Here is a 5,000-nt window from a genome sequence, read left to right as displayed (position 1 = left end):
CCTTTCTTCCCCCTATCAACGTTTCACTTCAAAACACCCTCCTCCTTCCCCTCTATTTCCTTCCCTCCCTTCTCCTCCACCTTCCTTCCCATCTTCTCCCTTTCACCGCTTGGGGTAATTCATATATCCTGCGTACGCAATTTTACTATACGACCATAACGTTGGATCAGTTAGGATGTGTGCTTGTGTGGGAGGGTTACTGATCGTCGCTTTTTTAGTCGATGTGTCTTTTTTTTTGTTGTATTTTACTTGTGCTGCGTGTCGCATTAAAATGATTTTAGAGGTGCCGTGATCGCGTACATGTTACCACCGCTCATGGTCCCTCCTTCGCCCCACACGGACGGGCGGACTGTCAGCGGGGCGATGGGACTGAGTGGGGGGGTGGAGTGGGCAGGCTGCCTCTGCTTTGTGCTTACAGATGCTTGCGTGGGTGGAGAGAGGTGCCCACTTGCCCACGTCTGTGCCCGATGTTTAGACATGTTTGCGGCGAAATGGAAGCGCCTGGTGTCCCTCCCTACTCTCCTCTCACACCCCCCCACCCCCCTCCACTCTTTCCTTCCTATTCCTTTTTCTCCACCCTTCCACATTTCCTCCCCGTTCGGTCGGCCTATTTTTTCTCTTTTCCTCCATCTTTTTTCTTCTCTCTCTATGACTCGCGTAGATCCTGTCATCTCTATCTTAAATATCAGTTTCGACTCATCCCTTCTCCCCCACCTCTATACCTCTCCTCTCCCCTCGTCTCACTTGATCACATTCTCCTCCTCCTCTAGATCACCACTCTCCTGTCTCCTCCACGCTCCCTCTCTCCTCGTTAACCTCCTCCCTAGACCGATCAATCTCAATGTCGCCTCCCTCTCTCACTCTCTCTCAACTCTCCTCGCTCCTCTCTTCTCTCCCTCCTCCTCTCCTCGGTCCTCCTTATCTCTCTCCTCTCCTTCTCCTACTGTCTCTCTCCTTACTCTCTCTCATCTCACTCGTCTTCTTCCAATCCCTTTCTTTCTTTCCTTACTCTTTTCCTCTCTTTTCTTATGCCCTCCTCCCTTCCTTTACTCCCCTTTTTCTTTCTTTCGTTCTTTTTCTTTCTTTCCCGACCTCCCCTTTCATCTATCCCCTTTCTCTTCTTTTCCCTCCATTCTCCCTTTCCCCTTTCTCTCCACTCCTCTCCCTTTCTCCTCGCAATCATCGACCTCTCGCCAGGTTCCCACTCATAATCCTCTCTCCAACCTCTCCATCTCTTTCTCTCTCTCTCACCTCTCTGCTCATCCTCTCTCCTGCAGCATCTCTTCGTCTCTCTCCTCTCTCCTCCTCTCACTTCTCTCGTTCTCCTCACTTCCCTTCTCCCTCCCTCTCTCTTCTCATCTCTTCTCTCTCTCTCGTCCTCTCGCATCTTTCTTTTCTCTCTTCTCTCGTCTCGATCTCTCCTCTCTCTCCTCGTCTCCCTCTCCCACCTCTTTCCCTCTCCGCTACTCATCGATCCCCGTTCTCTCGTCTCTCCTCTCTCTCTCTCTCTCTCGTCCGTCTCATCCTTTCTCTCCGCTCTCAAGTCACATCTCTCTCCTCTTCTCTCTCTCTCTTTTTTTCTTTCTCCTCTAGCTCTCAACTCGTCTCAAAATTTCCTTACGCTCTCTCACTCTTCACTCGCTCTCTCATCTCTCTCTCTCTCCTCTCTCTCTCCTCAATCTCTCCTCTCTCTTTCTCTTTCTCTCTCTCTTTTTTTCTCTCTCTCCCATTTTTTCTCTTCTCTTCTCTCTCTTTCTTTCCCCTCTTCTCTCTCCTCTCTCTTCTCTCTCATCTCTCTCTCTCTCTCTCTCTCATCTCTCTCTCGTCTCTCATCTCTCATCTCTCTTCTTCTCTCTCTCTCTCTCTTTCCTCTCTCTCGCTTCTCTCTCTCCTCCTCTCTCATCAATCTCTCTTTCTCTCTCTTCTCTTTCTCTGTCTCTCTCTCCTCTTCTCTTTCTCTCTCATCTCCTCTTCGCTCTCTCTCCCTCCGATCTCTCTCTCGATCTCTCGCTTCTCTCTCCATCTCTCTCATCTCATCCTCTCTTCTCTCTCCTCTTCTCTCTCTCTCTCTTTCTCTCTCTCTCTCTCTTTCTCCTCCCTCTCTCTCCTCTCTCTCTCTCTCTCTCTCTCTCATCTCTTTTCATCTTTCTCCTCATCTCTCTCTTCTCTCTCTCTCGTCTCTCTCTCTCCTCTCTCTCTCTCTCTCCTCCGTCTCTCCTCTCTCCTCTTACTCTTTCTCTCTCTCTCTCTCTCTCTCTCTTCCTCTCTCTCTCTCTCTCTCTCTCTCATCTCCTCTCATCTCTCTCTCTCACTCTCTCCTCTCATCTTTCTCCTCTCTCATCTCTCTCTCTCTCTCTCCATCATCTCTCACTCTCTTTCTCTCTCTCTCAATCCGTCTCTCTTTCTTCTCGCTCTCTCTCTCTCTTTCTCATCTCTCTTTCTCTCTCATCTCTTTCTCTCTCTCCATCTCTTTCTCTCCTCTCTCTCTTTCTCCTCTCTCTCTCTTCTCCTCTCTCTCTCCTCTCTCTCCATCTCTCTCCTCTCTCTCTCTCTCTCTCCTCTCTCGCTCTCGCTCTCTCTCTCTCGCTCGCTCCTCCTCTCCTTCCTTCTCCCTCTCTTTCCCTCCCTTACCCCCCTCTCGCTTTTTACTCTCCCTTTCTCACGACACTGCCTCTTCCTTTCTCCCTCTGTTATCTCTTCCATCTCCTATCCATTCTCTTTGCTCTCTCTCTTTTCCCTCCTAACTCCTAACCTGCCCGTCCTTTTCCCGTTTATCTCTCGTCTTTCCTGTCTCTCCCTTCTCTTCTCTCTTCTTTTTTTCATCTGTCCCGTTGACCCTTTCTTTTTCATGTCCCTTCTCCACCTGCCTTTCCCTTGTCTCCTGGTTTACTTTTTATTCTTTTCGCTCTTCTGTCTGTTTTCTTCCTCATACGCGTGCCCATTACCCCTCCCCCCCTCCTTCAGTTCTCTACGTGTGACGTCCGTGGGCCATTTTCCCCTTACGTCATATCACGCCCACAGCTACGCCTTTCCCTCGCTCTCCCCTTCCCTCCGCTCTCCCTTTCCCTTCCTTTCCCTCGCCCCTCCTCCCATTTCATTTCATTTCCTCCCTTCTCCACCTTTTTGTTTACCTGTCCTTAACTATTTCCTTCCTATCCTCCTATCCTTGTCTCCCCCGTCCTCCAACCTTTTCTTTCTTCCTTTCTTTTCTTCTTTCATTATCCTACGCGTCTTCCCTTTTCTTGCTCATTATTTCCTTTCTACATCTCCTTCCTCCTTCCTTTATCTCTTTTCCTTATTTCAGTGCCACATTCTTCTTCTCTTATCATTCTCCAGTTTTCTTTCCTTAGTTACTTCTCTCCTCTCATTCTCCTTTCCCAACTCTCTTCCTCTCCTTTCTGCCTCTCTACTCCGTGTTTCTCCTGTCTTCCTCCTTTTTTTCCTCCTTACCTCACCGTGTCTCTCTTTTTTCCTCCTCCCATGTGCGTGTTTCTTTCTCTCTCCTATCCTTCTCACATCTCCGTTTCCCCCTTCTTCTTCTCCTTTCCTCATCACAATAATCCGTTTCTTTCCTTTCTTCTTTACTTCTCCACCTTCCTCCTCTCTTCTTCTTCCTATATTCGTCTTCTCCCTCTCCTTACCACCTCTACAAATCCGCCCACCTTCGCCCCGCATCCGAGCCCCGTCGCGCCCGCAGCCCAGTAACCCGCCCCGACACGCCCTCAGACGTATATACACGGGAAAGCGGGAGTTAAAGGAGGAAGGAGGGAGGGAAAGGGGGAGGTAGAGGGAGAAAGGAGGGAAGAACGGAGGTATAGGATCATGGAAAGGGAATAAGAGAGGTAGAGGAAGGAGGAAGGGAGGGGAAAAGGGGAAAAGTAGAGGGAGGAGTAGTAAGGGACGGAGGGAGAAGTAGAGAGGACCGAAGGGAGGTAGGAGGGAGGGAGGGGGACAGTCTGAGGTTGAGAGAGGAGAGAAGGAGGGACAGGAGCAAGTAGAGAAAGGAGGAGGGAGTTTGAGTTTGGAGGGAGGGACGGAGTGAAGGAGACGAGTAGAAGGAGGGAGGGAGAAGCATTTAGGGTCGAAGGGAGGGAAGGGAGGAATAGGGAAAAGCAAAAGGAGGGATGGCCGGTGGGAGGAAAAGGAGGTAGCGAAGAGAGGAGAGACGGAAAGAGAGAGTTAGGGAGAAAGGAAAAAATGACAAAAAAGAGATGGATATGGGATGCATGGAGAGGCTTGGGGAAAATAGAAGGGAGGAGTGAGAAAGACAGGGATGGGGAAGAAAGGAGAGGGAGGAATGGGGACGGACAGAGAGAGGAAGAAACAGAAAAGGAAGAATGCATGTTTTGTGAGTGTGGCGAAGTCTCGTGGAATGGAGCGGAGGGAAGACTCAGTGTTCGCTGCACAAGCTATTTCTGATCGCGGTGGTGTGATGGCAGGGGGCCAGCATGGAGGTGCCGGCCGGGGCGGGGGCGGAGGAAGGGGAAGGGGAGGGAAAGGGGCACGGCTCGCCCTGATACCAACACAGGCTGAGGGGGGGAGGGGCGTGGGGGCGTGGGGGCACGAGGCTGTGGGGCGTGAAGAGGGAGGGGTCACCATAGTGGGCATCAGCACGTGGTGGGACAGTGTTGGTGGTGGCAGCAGAGGTTCAGCTTGTGTGTGCGTGTGGGCGTGAGAGGTGCGAAGCGAAGCTGTCTCGCTCGCCGTCGGGGCTTTCGGTGGGGCCAACGACGTGAAGTAAGAACCTCCTGCTGAGGAGAGAGTGGCGAGGACACAAGAGCGAGCGAGTGACCGAGCGAGGAAACGGTGTTTCGAGGAGCAAAGGGGAGGATATATTCAGTGGAAGGAGTAGGAGCCGGGGAGGAGGAGAAAGAAAGCCGAGAATACGTGAGCAGTGAGGGCGCGTATAACTTCAGAAGAGCAAAGCGCGACAGACTTCGGAGGCATCGAAGTTCCGTCGTGCCGTCCCGCTCCGGCAGCCCTGAGGCAGCGAGGCCCCG

The 5,000-nt window shown here is 51.6% G+C and overlaps 1 protein-coding gene across 4 annotated transcripts in view; it reads left to right on the top strand.

The window, feature by feature from the left end:
* LOC125039584 (ubiquitin carboxyl-terminal hydrolase 47-like) overlaps positions 1 to 5,000 on the top strand; it is a 60,036-nt gene that overhangs the window by 13,911 nt on the left and 41,125 nt on the right. For 3 of the 4 annotated variants that reach the window (XM_047633705.1, XM_047633706.1, XM_047633704.1), the window contains exon 1: positions 4,623 to 5,000. This exon is cut by the window's right edge and continues 194 nt beyond it. The exons of the other annotated variant lie outside the window; for it this stretch is intronic. The gene's annotated coding sequence lies outside the window, so the exon portion shown is untranslated. Of the gene's footprint in view, positions 1 to 4,622 lie in introns of those variants that run through there. 4 annotated transcript variants of the gene reach the window in all.

This window comes from Penaeus chinensis, chromosome 27 (genome assembly GCF_019202785.1).
Source record: "Penaeus chinensis breed Huanghai No. 1 chromosome 27, ASM1920278v2, whole genome shotgun sequence".
NCBI lineage: Eukaryota > Metazoa > Arthropoda > Malacostraca > Decapoda > Penaeidae > Penaeus > Penaeus chinensis.
Note: the sequence above shows the minus strand (reverse complement) of the source record. Positions and strands in the feature narration are given on the sequence as shown.